Source organism: Lissotriton vulgaris, chromosome 1_2 (assembly GCF_964263255.1).
Source record: "Lissotriton vulgaris chromosome 1_2, aLisVul1.2, whole genome shotgun sequence".
Lineage (NCBI taxonomy): Eukaryota > Metazoa > Chordata > Amphibia > Caudata > Salamandridae > Lissotriton > Lissotriton vulgaris.
The window spans coordinates 56,994,448-57,018,817 of record NC_141686.1 but is presented as its reverse complement, the minus strand read 5'-3'; the positions used below and the strand labels follow the sequence as shown (position 1 = coordinate 57,018,817).

At 49.4% G+C, this 24,370-nt stretch overlaps 1 protein-coding gene across 1 annotated transcript in view; it reads right to left on the bottom strand.

Moving 5' to 3' along the window:
* The window catches only part of LOC147733911 (potassium voltage-gated channel subfamily KQT member 1-like), a 911,116-nt gene that overhangs the window by 472,899 nt on the left and 413,847 nt on the right, over positions 1 to 24,370 (bottom strand). The window lies entirely within an intron of this gene.

Here is a 24,370-nt window from a genome sequence, read left to right as displayed (position 1 = left end):
TATGCACCAATAGGGGGTTATGATCGGATATAGTCCTAGCCAGGTACTCCGCATGGGTAATCAATGGGGCTAGGGATCCCCCGCAAAGCACCGAATCGATCCTGACATGTAGATCATGGAGAGCAGAATAAAAGGAATAATCCCTGGTTCCCCTGTGCCCCTCCCTCCAGACATCCAGCAACCCCCATCGTTCTTGCCAGTCCTTCCTGTGCGCGGCCAGCCTGCGCACAGGAGAGTCTACCAGGGGGGGATGGGACCTATCCAGAGCAACATCCGTAATCGAGTTGAAGTCCCCCCCTAGCACTATCGGACCCGCCAGGAAAGAGGCCAAGGACCCCGAGAGGCTATCAAAGTATCGGCCTTGGTCAGTGTTCGGTGCATAAACACAACAGAAAACCACATCCCGTCCATATAATCTCCCCTCCACCGCTACAAACCTGCCATCTGGATCTACTACTTGATTCAGCACTTGAAAGGGTATCCCCGCCCTCACCCAGATCAATACCCCCCTGGCATACGCCGAGTAAGTGGTGCCAAAGACCTGGCCCCGCCATCTTTTCTGCAAGGCAGCGCACTCTTTTTTGGTGAGATGAGTCTCCTGGAGCATAGCAATCTGAACCCCCCTGCGTACCAGGTATGCATGTACTTTGTGACGTTTCACCATAGTCCGCAGCCCCCGGACATTCCACGTTAGGCATTTCAAATTAGGTAATGTCCCCATTCCAACTCCGTACAGTCCGAATCAAATAATAACGATCCACGGTCCCCCCCATGCAGTTGCCCCCCCCCAAACAGTCCCAAAACTGAAACATTCCCCAAACCCCACTCCCCAGGACAGAGCACGCGAACCCAATGGCCGCCCCCATCCAAACCTTGATCCAACTTCTCACACACTTACCCCGTGGTCTCCACCACAGTCGACCTTAAGGGCCTAGGGGGGGTGAATCGCCGCCGACCCCAGCTTGCGGAGCCCGCGTCCCGCACTTCATCCCCTCCAAAACACACAGCTCCCCCTCCCGGCAACCCGCCCCCCGTCAACAGGATATCACCCTACCATGAAGACCCGATCTATTCACAGTTCTATCTCAGCCGCAAAAAATAACATCCGAAGTCTGTGGGGTTACTATCGGCCCCTTCTGGCTCTCCGCCTCCGAAAGTTCCTCTCCAGTTATCGAAGTTTCTGTTTATACTCCTCTTGGGGAGTTTTCTCTCGTTCGGGTACTTTAAAGTCACTAGGTTTAATACAGTCTTTGGTGGGGGTGGACGAGTCAGGGTCTGGTTTCAGTTCGTTGCATTGTTTAATATGACTCGTGTGGACCCACCCCTTTCTGCCCTCCACTTTTACTGCGGTCCTCGTAGTAAGAAGGACGGTCTTCGGCGCTTTCCAGCGGGGCTCCAGCGGACTTTTCCTGTCGAAGTTCCTAATTAGGACCAGGTCGCCAGGACGGACATCATGCGGCTTTACATCAGTGTTGTCAGGAAAGGCTGCAGCAACCTGTGAACGACATGATTGGAGTGCAGACATCAAGGAGGCAAGGTAATCTGTCAACATGCTACAATCAACATCAGTAATTTTCTTAGGAATGGGCGTCCCCCACATATTCGGTGGTCTGCCAAAGACCACTTCGTACGGGGATAGTCCTGATCTCGAGTGGGCAACCATTCTCATGTAGAACAGTGCAACTGGCAGGGCGACTATCCAGTCGACCCCTTTCTCCTGGCATATTTTAGCAAGGCGGGTTTTTAGTGTCTGGTTATGCCTCTCTACAAGGCCTGCGGCTTCGGGATGTCGGACACAATGGAATCTCCACTGATATCCTAGCAGAAGGGAGACATGCTTCATGAGTTCAGATGAGAACGGCTGTCCGTTATCTGAGTACACGACACGAGGCAGGCCGTATCGTGGGAAGAATTCTCGAACCAGCTGCCTGGCAGTGGTCGGAGCAGTGTAGTCTGGGACTGGATATCCTTCGGTCCAACGAGAAAGTGCACAAACAACTACAAGGACATATTTGAATCCTCGACAACGGTCCATCTGGATATAATCCATCTGGAGGACTTCAAAAGGGTGATCGGGAGGATGAAATCCACCTTGCTCTACAGGAACGCTTTTACCTGGATTGAACTGACAACAGATCATGCAAGTACGCACTTTCTGTTTTGCTGCTGCTCGTAAGTGTTTGTTGTACCAGAGATTCTGTAAACTGTCTAACATAGCTTTCTCTCCTAGATGTGCAGGACTATGTGCTGTATTTATCATTATTTGGACCATCGAGTCGGGGAGGAACCATGTAGATTTTCCCTTTGTGACCCATCCTTGATCTGTCTGGATCCCTCCTAGTTCAGTCCATTTCTTTATTTCATCAGGAGTGGCATGTGTCTGAATATCGATTACGTCTAGGGTGGGATCCCTGACTGACATACACTGAGTTGGTACTATTGTCTTTGTCACATCAGTAGTCTGGGTGTGAGTCAATGCTGTATGTTTTGCTGTCTGGTCTGCCAGGTCATTACCCTGGGAAACAGAATCTGTAACTTTAGTATGTGCTTTACACTTCATAACGGATATGCCTGAAGGCAGATGTATTGCTTCTAACAGTGCTTGAATGAGGGAACCGTGTTGGATCTTGGCACCATGAGAGGTCAAGAAACCTCTTTCTTGCCATAACATGCCGAAGTCGTGTACGACTCCGAACGCATAACGGGAATCAGTGTATATGTTAACATTTCTGTTTTTGGCTAGAATACAAGCTCGGGTCAGAGCGGTGAGCTCCGCCGCTTGAGCAGACAGTGTGTCAATACGATGTGTTTCTTTAACTTCAGTTTCAGTGGTCACTGCATACGCGGCCACTAATTCTCCTGTACTTGTTCTCATGCATGAACCGTCCACATAAAGTGTCAGGTCTGGATTTTCCAGTGGAACATCTGTTAGATCTCGTTGAGGTTTTGTTACTGTATTAATGATCTCTATGCAATCATGCGGGGTTGGATCTGTCATAATTGTAGGTAACAATGTTGCGGGGTTCAGAATGCTACAGCGTCTGATTTCTATGTGTGGCTGGAATAGTGTCAATTCATAACCTGTCAGTCGTGCTATAGTCAAGTGCTGAGTCTGGGTTCTGTTTAAAAGAACCTCTACAGAATGTGGAACTTGAACTGTTAATGGATGTCCTAAAACAATTGAATCGCTCTGTCTGATTGCTAAGGCTGTCGCTGCTACTGACTTCAAGCACGCAGGGAGTGCCTGAGCTACTGAATCCAATGTACTTGAAAAATAAGCGCAAGGCTTATGTGAACCTGCTTGATCTTGGGTGAGGACAGACAATGCTGTACCCTCACGTTCTGTAACAAAAAGTGTAAAAGGTTTGCTGTAACATGGTGTCGCTAGAACTGGTGCTTGGCATAAAGCTTTCTTTAATTCTTCAAAAGCCTGTGTATGTTCCTGAGTCCAAGGGAGGACAGTCGAAGTCGCTGCCTCCTGTGTTGTTAACTGAATGAGTGGTTTGGCTAGAAATGCATACTGGGGAATCCACTGTCTGCAGTACGAGGTGAGGCCTATAAAGGCCCGCACTTCCTTTTGTGTCTGTGGTTGTGGCATATTTACAATTAACTGAATGCGATCGGGAGTGAGCTGTCTCCCCACTTTGGACAGCAAGTGACCCAAGTACACAACTTGCTGAACACAGAATTGTAGCTTCGAAGGAGACACCTTGTGTCCCTTGTCGGCCAGAAAATGTAAAACTGTCAGTGATGCTTGTTCACATTCGGGCTCACTTCGTGCGGTGATCAGCAGATCATCGACGTATTGCAGTAAAGCGGTGTTAACTGGCATTATGATACAATCAAGTTGTCTTTTCAGTGCTTGGCTATAGATGCTGGGGCTTTCTGTGAATCCTTGAGGTGCGCGTGAAAATTTGAAACTTCGTCCATTTAAACTGAATCCGAAGAGATATTGGCTCTCTGGATCAATAGGTACGCTGAAGAAGGCGTTCTTGAGGTCAATTACAGTAAAGAACGTTGCTTCTGAATCAATAGCCGTCAATAAGGATGAGATGTCGGGAACCACAGGGTACTGTGGAATAATGCATTTATTCAATTCTCTTAAATCAATCACCAGCCGATATACTGGCGGTGCATTGGGATCAGTACGTTTAAGGATCGGAATGATGGGTGAATTACAGATATTGGAGTCGGTTTCTACAACCACTCCTTGGGCAATGAGCTCTTCAATGATTTCCAGTAAAGCCACTACAGCATCGGGTGGTAACTTGTATTGTCTGATTCTGGGTAAAACTACACCTGGTTTGAGTGTAACACGGTATGGTGTAATGTGCATACAACCTACATCAGTTGGGCCTTTTGCCCACAAGTGATCTGGTACATTTTTCAATCTGACATCAAACTCACGTAACACATAATGACCCTTGAAATCCCGCATAAAGAGTCTAACTCCCTCCGGGGAGCAGCAGATCACGGCTCCTAGAGCCTTCAATGTTTTTATTCCTAACAGATTTTCTGGGCATGATTTTGTGAGTAACAGGTCTGTAACACGTGATAATGGACCCACAGCCAGGGGAACTGGTTTCGATACCTCGTTTACAATAGGCTGTCCTGAAAAACCAAGGGAAACATTCTGTGAGCCTGAGAGGGGTGCCCCTGGAACTTCATCATGACTGATTGTGGTGCGACTTGCCCCTGTGTCAATTAAAAACTTTCTGTCTTTTCCCAGTACTTGACTATGTACATAAGGACCCTCTTGATCTACAGGAATCTCAATAAGAGGCAAACCACCTTCCCTCTCTAGGCTGTTTCATGTATATCGTGGATAATCGGGGTAAGCGGACTGGGCATACTGGTACATCTGTTGTGAAACTTGCTGAGTTGCGGCAATGGGCTGTGGCTGTGATACCGCTACTGTCTGTGCTGTATGTGATGGAGCATGCATAGGCTGTGTATTCTGCATGGGCTGTACATTCTGTGAAGACTGATGCTGATTATGATCTTGTCTAGGCGGATGCGGTCTTTCTTTAGTTTTACCTGTCGCTATATTATGTTTCAGAACTGGGCATTCGTGTACGTAGTGACCTGGCTGCTTGCAATAGTTGCATGTCCCTTTAACGGGAGCTGTGGCGTGACCTGTCTGGGTCGCACCCTTTCTCTGACCGTCAGCTGGAACCGACTGGGCTACTAACATTTTCATTTTCGTGTCTTTCATGCGTTTCTGTTCCTGATCTTGTTCTTCTCTAATTCTGTTCTGATGGTATTGTAGCATCTGTAACATCTGGGATGGCGTATTTGCCTGCCAAGTACTTTCAACTTTGTACACGCGGTTCTTAACTAATGGCAGGGAATTCTCGACTAATTTTGATACAAAAAGATGCGGGTATGACTCACTACTTGGTTTAAGGCCACTATTAATAATGAAACATTTCTCGAATCTTGAATAGAAGTCACTAGTATCTTCATCGTGTTTCTGTTTACAGGACGAGATGGCGTCCCAATCTTCCTTTCTAGTTGTCAATAATCTTGGCAGAACCTGTACTATCAAACCTGGTAATGCTTTAGTTTTCTCCCCAAGGCCTACCCCTGGGACACGTTTGTTCTCTTCGTCTTCTATTTCTGCCCATACAATCTTTTTCTCTCCCACCTCCCATTCTTTTTCCTTGAGTTTCTCGTAGATGCCCGTGGGCAGCAGTACCTTTAACATTTTCATGATATCTTCATATGTGTAATCCCCCATCAGTAACATGTCTTTAAGTTCTCTGTGAAAACCTGCAGGGTCTTTATCATGACACGGTACTAGTTTCTTCATTTCTAACAGTTCTAACTTAGTCAGAGGCGTGTGTACATACACACGTTTCAAGGTATGATCCTCACCCATAACTGGATGCACTTCTCGTAAGGGGTTCTGACTTTCAATGCCATGCAAACGTTCCATATGATAAATTTTTCTTTCTGGGGGCGGAGCGGGAACATATTCGGAGCTTACGAAAGTGTTATATCTGTGGCGTTGTTCTAGAATTATTTGAATTAATTTGGTGCTTAAACCTCTCCATCTATTTATTTATTTATTTAAAGTCTTGTATCGCGCCTGAATCAGCCCCGAAGGGGTATCTCCGCGCGTAGCTTGCATGACTTGGGCAGACTGTAGTAATCCATGAGTAGTGCTTCTAATGTATCGTGTAAGGGACCTGGATCAGAATGTTGGTTTCTGTATAACGTGAGGAGGTGCTGAATCATGTATACACCTGCTAATTTCTGTTCGTCTGGGGAAAGGTTCAGAAATGTCTGCGCTACTGTGTCATCATTATATATATCCGGGTTGTCAGCCCATAATACTGCTGACCGAGCTAGTTCTTGTTTATCCATAGAATTGAGTACATGGTACCCTATTCGGTCTCGAAGCCTTTTATCAGTCTCCTGGAACTGATGTTCAGTAGAATTCGGATTGGTTAAGCCAGAGAAAAAAACTCTCTTGCTTTCTGGACGAATGCCTTTCCTAAGGTAAGCTCCCTTACCTACATATGCTATCGTATCTGTAGTCTTTTCTGGTTCTTCACGTTCTTCCTCCTCCCCGGAAGAGGCATTCTCTTTTTCTTTTTCTTTTTTGTGTATCTCTATTACTTCTTTTCTTATTTTCTTGTACATACTGGCTATGCAACCCCCTTTATCATGTTTTCCTTCAGATATATTTTGACCCCATTTGTTGAGTCCATCTAATTCATCCTGGTCCGTCTCAGGCCTGTCTCGTTCTCTTATTAAGCAATTTATGAAAAAACGTAGTAGATACGCTTGAGTGTCGACTTTCTGATATGCCATGGCTTCCTTAATACTGTCAGGGTCTTCCCCAGTCCGGACAAAATTGTATATTCTATCTAGGTACTCTTTCATTCCTGGGAAGTACAGTAGGTAATCGGTAGCTTGTCGTAAGCGTAGTGATGCTATAAACATCCTATCATCTTTACCAGGTACTGGGTCGTATCTGCAAACTTGAAGCGGTTCTTTGAGTGGGTCGAGGCGGGGTGAGTGGAGCATAAAGGGCTTCTGCAAGTGTAATCTACGTGTTGGCGGCGGGGTCTGGGGACCCCCGGACGCACCTCCTGAGGCTGAAGCTTGAGCGTTATCTCTTTGTGGAGTCCGTATCGGTACTTGAATTTGTTTTTTAGTAGGATCAGGTAGAAGCTGTTTCGGTATATTAATTTTAGGTGCGGGAAGTGGTGGAGGTGGTGGAACAGGGGGAATCTGTCGGGCGGGGGAACCTTGTTGTGGTACTGGCGGAATATGATCTGGGGGCGGGTTACCACCCCCGTCCCCGTCGTTAGGCAGGGCGCGGACAGGCAGATTGGTGTAAGCGGGGGCTACATCCTCTAGATAGGAATTCAGGAATATGTCTTTAGTGGTCCTGTGAGTTACTTTAGTTGGAATTAATGGTGGCGGCATGTTTTTCGGTATTTCTGAAGTGGCCTCAGGCGCACCTTCGGCCACGAGATACATACCATTTACAAGATTGTTTCGTGCGCGGTCTATTTGCTCTGATTTTACTCGAATCCCTTCAGTAACTAATTCGTTTTCTTGAGCTTTATCTGATTCTTTAAGTCTGTCTTCTCTACGGAGTGCTTTTTCTGTACGCTTATGTGATTCCTTACGCCAAAATTCTATGGCGTCTTTCTGGGATTGTCTGGCTTTCTTTTTCCATAATGCTTCTTCTACCTTCAAGATGCACTCGGCATCCCATGTTCCGGTAACGGGCCATCTGTGTCTCTCATCTAGATGCTTAGTATAATCGGCCCATAAATCTAGATACAGTATGGCGTCTATGCCATGTTTATGGTACATGAAATTTCCAGGAGTGTCCCTAGGGGGGATAGGAATTTCTTCCTCTAGCATCCCTTTCCTAGTTCCTATCTGCTTTAACTTGTTGAAAAACGGCATCTTGTTTACTTAATACTGAATGCTCAATCCTTGCTACTTAATACTGAATACAGCTAGTTACACAAAAACACAATAATGTACATAAAAACAGTCACTCATACAACGACATTGATCACATGGAAAAAGACATTTAAAAACACTTATTACTACCCCCTATACCGGATGTACTGCTAAACAGCACAGATACACTGCTGAGAACAGTGCAAGGACTTGAATCATCGGATATACTGCTAAACAGTACAGATACACTGTCTAAAACAGTGCAGACCGGACTTGTGTACCCAAACCCGTCTAGATACGTCCCAGCAATGGTACTCACCGGGAAGCACGGAAAACAGAAGGCCTCGGAAAACTCGACTGGACTGGACCGGACTCGATTCGACTCGACACGTGGATACTTCGGAAAACTGGTGGGCCTCTTGACACCTCGGACCTTGCTTCTTTCGGCTAGGCTCTGGTCGGGATCCTCCGCGCTCCTCACCGCCTCGTCTGGGTGCTGATTGCAGTCTTCGTCACCTCCGTGGGCCAGAGGGAGATACAGGAAATCCTGCCGGTACGCGTAGGTTCCGTCTAACTGATGGCAGGGGACAGAGTTTGCAACGCACCAACCGGCGCGTGAGGTGGGGGAGGGGTCCCTATTCGGGCGCCAAAATGTCGTAAATATTTAATTTACCGTCTTAATTTCTATGCAGGTAAGTACTTAATCAATAATAACTCAATCGGAAAGAAAGACGCAGAGTCCGTGGTGTTAGAGTTCTTAGGGGTTTTATTCCTTAAAAAGGAATGGTCATGACCTGGATATCTGGTTCTTACCACCACAGGGGTGTAAGAAGGGATAGAGCCATATTTTATTGACATTACATTACTTTTATACTTAATATACACAATAGAAGTCAATGCAGAAGGCGTAACAGCTGAGAGAAACAAGATAAAACACACACGTGGTCATGATACGTAATTAGGAGGCGTGAACATAGAGGTGTGTGCTAGAAACGTCACAGGTAGGTGTCATAAGTGGGTGGCAACAAGAGCAGAATCTTGCAATGCCAGCAGAAATCTGAAGCCTGGATGCGCGCGCAGCTGCATGACGTGTGATTGACGTGAAGCTGGAGGGTGCTGGGGACTTGACATTTAGACTAACGGAAAGAGACAGAAGTCTGGCATGTCAGATCAACTTGTGCTTCTATCATATCTGATATCTGATGTTTAGGAACTGAGCTATCTGGGCGGAAAGGTCTCTGGGGCAGAAGCTATTGTATACTGACTGTGAGTGCGTGTATAAGCGCCTAAGTGTCTGCATGAGAAGCGTGGGGGCATGGGCCTTCCATGGTAGCGTGGTAACAGAGGCTATGAATTACTTGCACAGAGACAGTAAGGCCAGGCCCTTCGCTCTGCAGCTGGGGGAATGTTTACTTAAACTAGTAGGCAAGAATGCATCTTCGGAGAGGGAAACAGATAACTCGAAGGTTGAATTCATTCTTGGCAGGCAGCAGGCTGAGCTGAGCGCGGTGGGCCGCGCTGGAAGTAAGGCAGAGTTCACAGGTACGGGGGCAGCCTGGGCAGCCTGGGCTGAGGCTTTCAGAGTCAGAAGGCGGAAAAAAGGCTTGATGGCAGAATTCCGGGCCTACTTTGCCAGAGCTGAAAACGTGTAAAGTACACTACAAAAAGACGTTGGCATGGCATACTTAGGAACGGACTATTCAACCCATTCAGGGTGGGTCTGAAAGAGGACATGTTAACGTTGGACGCAAATGTATTTGCGTCTTCATAGCTGGCACAGGAGGGAAGTTACATGCACTTTAAACTCGTACATGGAGACGGTGGGGTACACGATAGGGAACATAACTTGACCAAAAATTTATATTTCCTCAGGACGAGGCAGGGGCCGCTCGTTTGGCCAGGGCACCAGCTCGGATAGAGGTCAAGGCTCCGGACGCGGCCAGTATCAAGACAAGGCCAGGTTCAACAATTTCTACCCCACAAGAGGGCAGAAGTTCGGAGGACGTGGAGGTCAGCGAGGACAACAGCAAGGCGGTGGTCGAGGTGAGTGTACTGCCTTCCGCGAGCCAGCGAGTGGGGGGGCGGCTGGCGCAGTTCTTTCCAGCATGGGCCTCCCTTACCAGCGATGCTTGGGTGCTCCAGCCGGTGCAGGGCTTCCAAATGGAGTTCCATGGCCGTCCATGTCAGCTACAACGTCCTCGCCCCATTACCTTTTCCCAGCGCGATGCAGCTTTGGTGAGCGAAGAGGTCGCAGCCCTCCTCCAAAAAGCGGCGATTTGTTGCGCTTGCGAGCACCCCTCAGGTTTCATCAGCAATCTCTTTTTGGTGGACAAGGTCGATGGGGGCAGTCGCCCCGTGATAAATTTTAAAGAGTTCAACGAGTGGCTGGTGTATCGTCATTTCAAAATGGAGGGGATACATCTCTTGCGGGATGTTTTACGTCCGTCCGATTGGATGGTCAGGCTCGACTTGAAAGACGCCTACTTGGCGGTTCCGATCTTCCCTCCACACCGTCGTTTCCTCCAGTTCAGGTGGGACGGTCAAGTCTACGAGTTCACCACTCTACCTTTCGGGCTCTCCTCGGCGCCATGGTGCTTCACAAAAGTATTGCGGCCAGCGGTAGAGGCCTTGAGGGCCCAGGGTCTCAGGATGATAGTGTACCTGGACGACATGCTGCTCATGGACCAGTGCCCCGTGAGGCTACGGTCTCAGTTGCAGTCAGCGGTCAACCTTTTGCAAGGCCTGGCGTTCGTGATCAACGAGAAAAAGTCTCTTTTGGTTCCCGCGCAGTGCGCTACGTTTCTCGGCTTCAACATAGGCTCGGTGGCATCCACCTTGAGTCTGCCGGCCAGGAAGATGGCGAGGATCAGGCACGAGTTGCGCCAAACTCTAGCGAAGCAGTTGATTTCCTTGCGCCATCTGGCGAGGTTAGTGGGCCTGTTGTCATCTTCAATTCAGGCTATCTTCCCAGGCCCCCTCTATTATCGCGCCATGCAACGCTTGAAGGCGTACCATCTCCGGAGGGGACTGACGTACTCTCGGTTGATTCCTTTATCGGACGACGTGAGGGACGAAATGAGGTGGTGGCTCACGCACATGGTGGCCTGGAATGGCCGTACGATTTTCGGCTCCGCTCCAGATATTGTGATAGAGTCGGACGCCAGCCGTTCCGGCTGGGGTGCCAGATGCGGAGATTTCTCCACGGGCGGCGCTTGGTCCGCTCTCGAACAGTCCTTGCATATCAACTGCTTGGAGTTGCTAGCGGGTTCCTTCGCAGTGCAATGTTGGACCAAGGACAGGGTGCAGTCTTGCGTCCTTCTCAGGATGGACAACGTGTCGGCGGTCCATTACATCAATCATCTGGGTGGTACCAGGTCCAAGATGTTGGCAGACCTCGCCAGGGACTTTTGGCACTTTTGTCTGGACCACCAGGTATCGGTTACGGCGGAGTATTTACCGGGACGCCAGAACGAGGTGGCCGATTGGCACTCGAGGAATATCATGGACGCCAGCGTCTGGACGCTGGATCCTGCTCTGTTTGCCAGGCTCTCGGACCGTTGGGGTCCATTCTCGGTGGATCTCTTTGCGTCCCGCCTGGACCACCAACTCCTGCGGTATTTCAGCTGGCGCCCTGACCCTCTGACGGAGGCGACCGATGCGTTCCTTCAGGACTGGTCGGGCGTGCAGGGATATGCTTTCCCGCCGTTCTCGATGATAACGCGCGTGTCGGCGTTGCTGCGCCGCCAGTTAGCGCAGGTGGTGATGATCACTCCGTGGTGGAGGTCGCAAGTTTGGTTTCCGGTTCTACTGGAACTTTCCTGGGATTCTCTGATCCTACTCCCCCAGTCTCCCCACATTCTGCTGAATCCGGAAGGAGCGCCCCACAGGTTAGTCCAGGAAGGCTCGTTGCGCCTGATGGCGTGGAGGCTATCCGGCGACGCTGGACGCTGCCTGGCCTTTCGAGAACAGCAGAGGACTTGCTTTCCAAGGCTTGGGCTGACAGCACGACCAAACGCTATCAATCAGCATGGCTCAGGTGGAGCCGTTGGTGTGTGCGACGGGGTATTGATCCCGTGGGGGCGCCTGTAGTGCGTGTCCTAAATTTTCTGGCAGAACTGTCTCACCAGGGCCTGGCTTATCGATCGATCAATACTTTCAGGTCGGCGATCTCGGCGGGGCATGACCTGGTTCAGGGATCCCCGGTTGGCGAACACCCTTTTGTCTGCAGGCTCTTGAGAGGTGTACAGCTTTCCTTACCACCGGAACCTCGGTATTCCGCCCTGTGGGATGTGAACAGGGTGCTGCATTTGTTCCTTTCCTGGCAGCCGAACAGGTTCCTATCTCGTAAAGAGTTGACGGCTAAGTTGGCCATGTTGTTGTGCCTTGTGTCCTGCAGGCGAGTCGCGGACGTGCGAGCGCTGGATATCACGGCCAGGGTTTTTTCTCCTGAGGGAGTTTCTTTTACCGTCAGCAGGCGGACCAAAACACACACTAGGGTCATTTCGTACCCAGCTTTTCAGGACTCCCCTAAACTGTGCGTGGTGCAGTGCCTCCATGCTTATGAGGATATGACTGAGGATACTCGCCCGCCGGGTGAGCGGCAGCTGCTTATTGCCTTGCGAAGACCATATAAGGCGGTTACTTCGCCAACGATCACCCGTTGGGTGCGTTGGGTAATGCAGGAGGCGGGGATTGATACCAAGCAGTTTGGGGCTCACTCTGCGCGAGGAGCCATGGCCTCTAAAGCTTTTGCCCTTGGGGCTCGATTGGGGGACCTGATGAGAGCGGCTGATTGGTCCTCGGACTCCACGTTCAAGAGGTTCTATTTCAAGCCAGTTATTGATGTAGCTCGGTTGGTGGTCGATAAGCTTTGAACTGGCATAATCCGAAGCCTCCGGTCCTGACATAGAATGAGAATTTGCCTAGCCTTGGTGCTGGTAAGTTCCAATTCTATTAAGGACTCGGAGGCGAGGATTATCCCCCCCAGTGACTTCATGGAAGTGGACCCTCCCCGTATGCATAGTAAGTAAAGCGTTTATGTTCCTTTTGAAGGATGTACGCCTATTGCTCTGCGATGTAATGCTCTTCCTTTTTACTGCTGAAGTTCTATTGGAACGGGATGGATCTGATGGTGTGTTCTATTGCAGGTGCGGATAATTCAAAACAAGATGCGTGAGTGGACTAAGGTTGAAGCTTCGCGCGAAGAAGGAGGAGGAGACAAGAACAGCGGAGCATGATGGGAGACACCGGTGCATGGACACTGTGATAGGACTCATGCTTGACTTTGTTTTTTCCCCGAATGTTCATGGGAAAAGTAGTTTGTGATATATTTTTTCTTGCTGCTGTAGAGAATAAAGCGATGAAAGAATGGCATAATCCTCGCCTCCGAGTCCTTAATAGAATTGGAACTTACCAGCACCAAGGCTAGGCAAATTCTTATTAGTTTCCTCAGATTGATTTGTGGGAGCAGTGCAAGTCCAGCAACGGAATATAGTGTGGACAATAAATGGCCTCAATTGAATTTAGAAAAGCTCCAACCTTCATATAATTATACTTTTTTTATTCCTATGTGTTTGAGCATTAAATAAAATGTGTCATCATTAGTGTATTTGTTAGAATATTTTTTTCTGTATTTTTTGTTTATTGTTTTTCTGTTCAAAACATCGACAATGCTTAGGTTTGGGCTCTCGGCTAGCAGTCATGACTCAGTGGGATTGCAATAATGATGGGCGGGTCCCCTGGTTCCAATAAGGATTCATTGAGGTTTCCAGGAGTCAAAAGGCTGAGAACCACTAGCGCATCTTTTAGATTTAAATAATTTAAAAGTGGCCCCTTTCAAATGGAGACATCTCCTTTCAACTTCACAGATTGCTGTAAAAACAGTTAAGTGGTTTGGTAGTCCTGTGGTACACAGGGGCTACCGGGTCTCAATCATCATTCTCAGATCTCTTCAAACTGAGCAACAAATACACCCTTCTACAACTTGTCTCTCAGAGTGGTGTGGCAAGCAATCACTGTGCTTCTAGTGAGTGACCTCCCTCTCAACAGGAGTTTTGGAGGTCACCCTCATATCTCCTGTGCTTCAATCAGCCCGAGTGTTCTTTTCATACAGTTCACTCAGCCCACAATTGTCTCTAGCAGCAACATTTTGCTTGTAGCACCAGGGGCATAGCTTGGTCAGTAAGATTGGGGGTGGCGTGAGCTTCTGATTTCACTGAGCTGATGATCACGCTACCACATAATGTTAAAGTACATTACACGAAAAGCGGGGTGCACAAGAAGGTCTTAAGGGGCAGTGGAAAGGGATAGAGAGGAATCCGCATTGGTAGGGGTACTAAGTGAGAGAAAATATATTATTTTGTAAAATAACCAACATTTTTGAAGTCTTTCCAGAGAGAGGGAGCGAGTGTGTGAGCGGCCTCGTGGTGTAGTGTCCAAGATGGCGGCTGGGCCCGGGCAATGGTGCTGGCGGTGGCCTGGGCCAGTGATACAGAGATGTTCGGGGGCAGGCGTCCCGTGGGGGACGGGTCACGGGTGGCTTCTGTGGGTAGCTTCTGGAGGGTCGGTGTCCTGGCTCTGTCATGCGGGGAGGGAGCGAGCCCTTTTCTGGGGCCTGTCCAACATGCGTCCCCCCCAGTTGAAGGCGGGGAGAGTCACCCATCCTCTTGGGGACTCTCCTCGCATAGGAGGAAAAAGCGTGACATGCCATCCGCATTGGCGTGGTCTTGGCCAGGGCGATGCTCCACCGTGAAGTCCATCCCCTGCAGGGAGGGATCACTGACAGAATTTCGACCTCAGAAATATCGACCTACAAGAATATCGAGTCAACAATATCGAGGGCAAAAATATCGACATCCTATCTACAACATGGTAGGTACAAAAATATCGATGTTAAAAATATCGATTTTTTTTCTTTTAATATATAAATGTAAAATTAAGTATATAACACTAATAAATAAAATATACATATTTAAAAGTATGTAATAATGTTTACAATTAATAAATAATTCATATATATTAATAAAACATTAATTAAATATATACAGTAAATATATAATATATATGTACTGAACAATAAGTATTAATAATTATTTTACTAATTTATAAATTAATGAAATATATTCTAATTTACTAATACATTTACAAACATAAAACAATAACATAAATAAAATGTAAGTAATATAAAAAATAAAATAAACATTTGATATTTTAACAATTAATTATATAAAACGTTGGATAGCGTAAGGGTAAAAATTACTATTCCTACTCCAGAGAGTGGAACAGTAGGGAAAACTGACCCTGAACCCAAAAAATACCCCTTTACCCAAAAACTGAAAACTGACCCTGAACCCTAAAAATACCACTTTACCCATGAACTGAAAACTGACCCTGAACCCTAAAAAAAAACCCTTTACCCATGAACTGAAAACTGACCCTGAACCCTAAAAATACCCCTTTACCCAAAAACTGAAAACTGACCCTGAACCCTAAAAAAACCCTTTACCCATGAACTGAAAACTGACCCTGAACCCTAAAACTACCCCTTTACCCAAAAACTGAAAACTGACCCTGAACCCTAAAAAAACCCTTTACCCATGAACTGAAAACTGACCCTGAACCCTAAAAATACCCCTTTACCCAAAAACTGAAAACTGACCCTGAACCCTAAAAAAACCCTTTACCCATGAACTGAAAACTGACCCTGAACCCTAAAAATACCCCTTTACCCAAAAACTGAAAACTGACCCTGAACCCTAAAAATACCCCTTTACCCAAATACTGAAAACTGACCCTGAACCCTAAAAAAACCCTTTACCCAAAAACCCAAAACTGACCCTGAACACTAAAAATACCACTTTACCCAAAAACCCAAAACTGACCCTGAACCCTAAAAATACTCCTTTACCCAAACTTAATTAATATTATTTAATTAGCAATTAATTATTAATTAACAATAACAATAAAGTAAATATATTAGCACATTAGCTGTAATTAATATAATGTAATAATTAATATCATTTTTCCCCAATTAATTAATTAACAGTAACTAAAAATTATATATATAAATAAATTACTCTAATTAATGTAATTAACTAATTAATATTATTTAATTACCAATTAATTACTAATTTAAAATATGTACACATTTATATTAATTAATTAACGAATTAATATTAATTATTTGCCAATTAATTAATTATAAATATTTAAAAACATATATTAATTAATTAATTATTATTAAATTACTCCCCACCCTATTCCCCTATAAACCCACATCCCGCTACAGAAAATATATATCAATTAATCAATTAATTTTTTTCCCAATTAATGATTATTAATTAGCAAATAATTATAATTAATTAATTAATCCTACTAATTATTAATAAACTTACCATAATTAAATTACTTCCCACCCTATTCCCCTAGAAACCCACAACCCGCTCCGGTACTAAAACATGAAATTTACTTATAAATTTATATATTATTATATAAAATGTATACACATATAATAGTAATTATTTTAAATACTTAAATTAAACATATAACACATACATAATAAAATACTATAAAATAATACAAATATCGATATTAGTGTCATCGAAATTAGTAACATCGATATATATGCTATCGATATTACTAACTTTAATATTACTTACATCGATATTAAGTATTTCGATATTACTTACCTTGGGTCGATATTCTGTCCTACGATATTCTTGCCTTCGATATTATGCTCCTTCGATATTTCAGACTCGATAATATGGTAGGTCGATATTTCCTACTCGATATTTTGACTGTGTACCGCAGGGAGATGGACCATCGCAACAGTTTGGGATTCTCCACCCGCATCTGCATTAACCATTGCAGGGGGCGATGATCTGTTTGTACCCGAAAGTGGGTACCGAAGAGGTAGGGTCGGAGCTTCTTGAGGGCCCACACCACTGCGAAGGCCTCCCGCTCGATGGTACTCCAGCGCTGTTCTCTGGCCAGTAGGCGTCGGCTGATGAAGGCCACTGGTTGGTCGATTCCCTCGGGGTTTAGTTGGGAGAGGACGGCCCCAATGCCATGGTCTGAGGCATCAGTCTGGACGATGAACTCACGGCTGTAGTCGGGGGCCTGGAGCACCGGGGCGGTGCACATGGCGGCCTTCAGTTTCTCGAATGCCGCTTGACAGTCTGGGGTCCAATTGACCGTTTTGGGATGCTTCTTGGATGTGAGTTCCGTGAGGGGCCCCACGATGCTGCCATAGTCCTTCACAAACCGCCGGTAGTATCCGGTGAGCCCCAAGAAGGCTCGTACCTCAGTTTGGGTGACGGGGGGCTGCCAGGACTGGATGGCAGCGATCTTGAGTTGGAGAGGGGCCACCAGACCGCTCCCCACTTGGTGTCCGAGGTAGGTCACGGACCCTTGGCCGATTTGGCATTTGCTGGCTTTAATGGTGAGGCCAGCTCGCTGAAGGGCCTGCAGGACCTCTCGGAGGTGGCAGAGGTGGTCTGACCAGTGGCGGCTGTATACTGCGATATCATCCAGGTAGGCGGCGCTGAAGTCTTCGAGGCCCGCCAATACCTGGTTCACAAGTCATTGAAAAGTGGCTGGAGCGTTTTTCATACCGAAGGGCATCACCGTGAACTGGTAGTGCCCATCCGGGGTGGAGAAAGCGGATTGTTCTTGGGCCCTGGGGGTGAGGCCGATCTGCCAGTAGCCCGCTGTCAGGTCGAAGATGCTTAGGTAGCGGGCAGCCCCCATGCGGTCGACCAGTTCATCTGCTCGGGGGATAGGATGAGCGTCGGTTCGGGTGACAGCGTTCAGACCCCGATAGTCGACGCAGAACCGGAGCTCGGGGGTTGTGCCCGGGGCAGCCGCTTTGGGTACCAGTACGACTGGGCTGGCCCAGGGGCTGTCTGAGGGCTCGATGACTCCGAGTGTGAGCATTTTGGCGACCTCTTCTTGGATGCAGGCGCGCACCCGGTCTGGGACTCGGTACGCCAGGTGTCGGATAGGAGGACTGTCCCCGGTGTCCACGTCGTGAAAGCACCCGGGGGTGAGGGAAAACAGGTTTGCAAATTGCAGCAGGAGGGTCCGACAGTCCTGGTGCTGTTCCGGGGTCAGGGCATCGGAGAGTCGGACCCCGTCCACGGAACCATCTCTTTCACGGGTCCTCAGTAGGTCAGGGAGGGGCTCGGAGTCTTCTTCCGCCCCACTGTCTGTAGCCATCAGTAGGCTGAGCTCCGAGCGCACGAAGTGCGGTTTGAGTCTGTTGGCGTGGAGGACCCGGAGGGGGTTTCGGGGGGACTCCATGTCGATGAGATAGGTGACAGGGCCCTTGCGTTCGACCACCTTGAAGGGTCCTGTCCATTTATCTTGCAAGGCACAAGGTTCGGTGGGGGACATCACCCACACCTGCTGACCAGGTTCGAACTCAATGGAGGAGGCATGTTGATCGTACCATTTCTTCATGTCCTCCTGACTGGCCTCAAGATTGGCTTTAGCGAACTCCCTGAATCGCCTGGTCTGGTTGCGGAGGGTCAGGAGGTACTTATAGACGTCTGGAGGGGTTTTCAGGGGGGCCATTTCCCATTCTTCTTTAACTAGGCTGAGAGGCCCTCGGACAGGGTGTCCGTACAGGAGCTCGAAGGGGCTGAAACCGAGGGACTTCTGGGGGACTTCTCGGTAGGCGAAGAGGAGGCACGGGAGTAGCCCGTCCCACTGGCGGCGTAGGGGTTCCTCCAGCCCCATAATCATCCCCTTGAGTGTGCGGTTGAACCGCTCGACCAGTCCGTTTCCTTGCGGGTGATAGGTGGTTGTGAATCGGTAGGTGACTCCTCATTGCTGCCAGAGGGATTTCATATATTTCGAAATAAAGTTCGTGCCCCGGTCACTGACGACCTCCCGGGGGAAGCCCACTCGCGAGAAGATCCCCATCAAGGCTCGGCCTACCACTGGTGCTGTCACTGTTCGAAGGGGAATGGCCTCGGGATAGCGGGTGGCGTGGTCCACCAGGACCAGGATGAATCGGTGCCCTTGTGCTGTTCGGGGGTACAGGGGCCCCACAATGTCTATTCCCACCCGTTCGAACGGGGTGGTGACGACGGGGAATGGTTGCAAGGGTGCCTTGAGTTTTCGGCCGCTCTTTCCGCTGGCCTGGCAGGTGGGGCAGGCCCGGCAGTGGTTGGAAACGTCATTTCGCATCTTTGGCCAGTAAAAGTGGGTCACCAGACGGTTGTAGGTTTTGTCTTGCCCCAGGTGCCCAGCCAGGGGGACATCATGTGCCAAGTTCAAAAGGAAGTCTCTGAAGCGGAGGGGCACCACCAGCACCCGACTGGCCCCCAATTCTGCGATTCTCTGCTCGCTGAACAGTAAGTCATTGCCCCAGTAGATCCAGTGCGCCCCTGCGGTGTCTCCCGCGCTCTGGGCGAGGGCTTGCTGTCGGAGTCCCTCGAGGGAGGGACAGGTCTTTTGCTCCTGCCGGAATTGTTCTTGGGTGGGCCCCCCCTCTTGACGCCACTGAGCCAGGTCTGGAAGGTCCTGGGGCTGAGCGGGCTCTTCCTGGGCTTGTTCTGGGGGGTCAGTATGGACGGTGTCTTCCTCTGGAGTGATCGGGGGAGGAGGTGCTGGCCATTCGGGTTCTTCGGGTCTGGGGATGGCGTGGGCGGCCATGGACCGGGTTGTTACGCACGCCCAGTCCGGGAGGCCCAACATCCCCAGGTGTTCTCTTCTCTCAACGGCCGCCCACGGGGAACTCTCGAGATCGTTTCCCAGGAGGCAGTCCACGGGGGCATCATCGCGGACAGTCACTTTTAGCATGCCGGACACTCCTCCCCATTCGAAGGGGACACAGGCCATCCGACACAGGCTCTCAGAATTGTCGGCCGATCGGACGGGGCAAAGAACGTTTGGCAGGATTTGATCTGGGGTCACCAGGTGACAGCGGACAGCCGTCACACTGGCCCCTGTGTCACGCAGGGCTTCGGCCTTGCGTCCATTTATGTTTACCCACTGGCTGTATTTTCTGGTGTTTGCGGGTAGGGGGACCCGCGGGATCATGTCTCTTCCCCCTAGGCAAGCCAGGACCATGGCGGCAGGTTCCCACTCGGGCTGCTCTTGCTCGTATTTTTCCTGCTCTTCGGAAGTTTGTTCTTCTCCTAGGGCGGCGGCCGCGACCTGGCGGGCCCGGGAGTCTGGTTCTTTGGGCAGTTCGGGTCGCTGGCATAGTGGCCGACCCGCTGGCACCGATGGCAAGTAACATTGGCTCGGAACCCTGGGCGCATCGGAGGGTTCCCCCGCCCAGCCAGGGGCGGGGTGTTGTTGGCGGGAGCTGCCGGGACGGCATCTCTGCCCCGGCCCTGGCCTCCTCCTCCTCGGGGACGATGGTGACCTTGGTTGTTTCGGTTCTGCTCGTTTGGCCCACTCCGGGCCACTCGGGTGCTCTCCCAACGGTCAGCCTCAGCGGCGAGCTGCCGAGGGTCAGTCAATTTACTGTTGAGGAGGTGCTGCCTGAGCTCGACGAAGCAGTTGTTGGAGAGGTGCTCCCATACAATGAGGTTGAAGAGTTGCTCGTAGGTGGTTACGCGGCTACCCTTGATCCATCCCTCGAAGGCTCGGCTGAAATAGTTCACATATTCCACCCAAGTTGTACCCGGGATCCGGGTGCAGTCGCGGAACCTCTGGCGGTACATCTCGGGCGTGAGCCCATATCGAGTGAGGAGGGCGGCCTTCATGTGATCATAGGACGTCATCTGATGGTCCGGGAGCTGTAGCAGGGCATCGCGGCCTTCATTGACAAACCTCCCCCATAGGCCGGCTCCCCAGTCACTTCGATCGATCCGGTGGGAGGTCATGGCGATCTCATAGGCCTTGAACCACTGTTGTATGTCGTCGTTCCGATAATATTCTCGGACGACGTCTTTGGGGATGTGGACCTTTTGTTCTGTAGCGCCTGGGGTGCACGGTTGCTCGGGCACCCCTAGTTCTTTGTTTTGTTTTCGCAGTTCGATTTCAGCTAGCTTGCGCTCGTGTTCGTATGCCAGTCTTTTCTCTTCGAGTTCTCTTTGTCTTTGCTTTTCTTCCCGCTCTTCTCGGAGCCGTAAGTGTTCTAAGTTCAGTTTTTGTTCCGCTAGTTTCAGCTCTCCGTCCAACTTGAGCCGTGCCAACTCTAATTCGTGGAGTCTGTTTTTTTCTCGTTCTTGGATCTCTTCCCGGGAGAGACCCGCTGGTCTTTCTTCGGGAGAAGTGGTGTTTGTCTCTGGTGCTTCGACGTCTTGGTCCCGGGGTCTGACGGCACCGGTTTCCGCCCAAGATTCTAGGGCGTGTTTGAAGTCCTCTTTCGTGCTCAGACCGGTGGTAGCAATGCCTAGTTCTATGCAAAATTGTTTTAGCTCTTGATGGCTGTACTCTTCTAATTTCTCCATCTGGAATTTCTCTGTGGATCCGCTCTCTTTGGTTGACATTGTGGTTTAGTCGTGGGGTGAGTTACTCTCTGTACGGTACGCGTTGGTTCGGATCGCGCCGCTGGTCACCAATGTTAGACGGGACCTGGAGGGTCGGCAGAGGACAAGGGGAGAGGTCTCCGGGGAGAGCCGTCTCCAGGGATCGTACAGACAAGTAACTTCCCCCCCACAGATGGACACCACACAAAGATAAGGTTTAACGTTCTTTATGAGCAAATCTTGAAGTACGGTAGTATGGTGCAAGGAGGTCAGGACTCAGGGGTCCCCTCGATTCTAGTCTCTTTGAAAGAAAAGGGGGTAGTGGGACAGTCTTGTTACCGAACTGGTAGTGGATGAAATGATGGTTAGCTCACAATCCTCGAGCTCGGCGTTCTAGGAGGTCGGGCCGCGGCAGCGCCAGCAGGTCCCGAGGAGATCGTAGGTGGCAACGGGCCGCGGCAGCGCCAGCAGGTCCCGACGAAGATGGTGGTTGCAACGGGCCGCGGCAGCGCCAGCAGGTCCCGACGAGGATGGTGGTTGAAAGGGGCCGCGGCAGCGCCAGCAGGTCCCGACGAGGATGAAGGTTGCAGAAGGCCACGGCAGCGCTAGCAGGCAGGACGACAGTTCACAAGGCAGGGCTGCGGCAGCGCCAGCAGTCCGTCAAGGATGAGTTCTTCACAGTGTCTCTCGACTCCAGGATACAACTGCCTTCCTGCTCTGGAGCTGCCCTAGTTATAGGTCTGGCCCCCTTTGATGTCCGGACCCTCGCACTTGGAGGTCGGGAGGTCCGGGATGAGGGAGTCCAGACACCCAGCAGGGGGGTGGAGCCAGCGCCCGGGGAGGCTGGGGGCGATCGGCACCTGGCGGGGGAGAGCCATCGAAACTCCTCTCTCCCATTGACCTGCCAAGTGGTCCGTTCACCTCCTGGGTGGATGGTGGTGCCGGGATGTCGGGGCCTGGCCAGGCCCAGGGTTAGGGTCGAGCTGAGGCCATGCGGCCTCGTGGTGCAGTGTCCAAGATGGCGGCTGGGCCCGGGCAATGGTGCTGGCGGTGGCCCGGGCCAGTGATACAGAGATGTTCGGGGGCAGGCGTCCTGTGGGGGACGGGTCACGGGTGGCTTCTGTGGGTAGCTTCTGGAGGGTCGGTGTCCTGGCTCTGTCATGCGGGGAGGGAGCGAGCCCTTTTCTGGGGCCTGTCCAACACCCCCCAAAGCTACGCCCCTGTGTAGCAGAGTGCAGTGTTGTCTCACTCTGGGCTAAATGAAAGCCCACTGCGGGTGTCCATGTTTCACGGGCACCTCTCTTCCCAGAGTCCTCTCCCAGCTGCAGAGCAGTTTGGCAGGCATGTGGTTGCTCTGTTCAGATCAGTGTCACAGGTTCAATCCCTTCAAAACAAACCAGGAGCAAACCCCAGTCTAGGATCTCACAGGTGAAGGGAGTGGGGAGTTCACAGGGGATCTTTAGGAGTTCTACCGCACACACTCTAGGATCCTCATCAGCAAGTCACTTTAGAGACAAAGATCACATGGTGCACAGCATGCAAGCATCAAGGTGCAGTTTCCAACTCCAAGCACGTTGTGAATCAGGCACTTCGGTGCCCCGCACCTTGGGGGAGCAGGACAGGAACCCAGACAGTCCCTGACTGGTCCTTTTCAGCAGGTGCGCCCCAAGGTTTCTGATCTTGTGATTCTGAATTCCTGCTGCCAAGTCCACTAAAGCACCCCAGGCCATTAATAAGAGCCGAAGAGGCTTCAAGACCCAGTTGGTGCCAAACTGAGGACAAGCAGAGAACGGACAATGGCACAGGAGCTCACCACAGACTCTTGTTTCTTTGCAGTGTTGGTACCACTCGGGATGTTGAAGTCAGTGCACTTCTCTGGACAGCTCCTCCACTAGGAAGTAACACCTAGACTTCTCCTCTAGACAGACTCCTCCTCCAGGGACACCTTCAGTACCACCTGTCAGTAAACGAAGACGAACTCCTTCTCAAGGCCGAGCATCAGCTCTTTCAGTCGAGTCGCGGGCTTCTTTGTGTGATGTCCCCAGGCGGTGAAACTGGCTTTTAGGGACGCCCACCATGGAACTCTGGTTCTTCAAAGCCATAGGGTGTGGCCAGCCTACATTGCTCAGTGAGAGATCCTGCAACACTGACTGAGGGCCTCAGTCCTTTTTTATACTAGGCTCGCAAACAGAGTGTCTATGCTCCCTGTACTGTGAGTCACAACTGGAAGAAACTCAAAATATGAATGCAAAGGAGAAAGAAATCCTTCACACTTTGCACCTTTATGAACCAGCGTCATGCGGGAAGGAGAACCAAATGCAGACCACTGTTTATGGACGAACTTTACACTTCTCATACCCTCCACTGATCACATGGTTAAGTAAAACCGTTAAAGGACAAAATGGCAGGTCACAACAAAAGGCTACCTCTGCACCCCTAAAGAGACTGCTGTTTCCATCCCTCCAGGACCCTGGAGTCTCACTCAGTACAATAACATAGGGAATGCTAGTAATCAACATTGACCATCTAGTAAGTTAAGTTCAACCTCCATTTTGTACATAATGTTAGCAGGGTGAATACAAAATGGATCCCACTGCATCCACAGTACAACATAGCACAAAGAAAAAAACTCTCATCTACTTAACCTACAGGGCTTACGCCTTCTATAATTTAATAGGTTGTTTGGAAATATTAGACAAACTTGTGGATACAGAATAGTTAAGGGAATTAAATGCTTATTCATGATAGAGTTTGTTGTAGATTTATGTGTAGGTATAAGCTTGCTTTCCAATAAAAAAGGTTGATTAGCAAATTAGAAATGTATATGATATTATTTTATAGGTGCTAACACAGTAGGCCTGAAACAGGCACAACAAACATCTGTTTGTAAAATAGAAAAATATTGTGAATTAGTTGGAAATTCCTGATATGATGGCCTGTTTGATCTTTTCATGACTAAGCGGTGTAACATTACTAGAACAAATTCTGCAGTGTTCTTTAGCAGAAGTGCA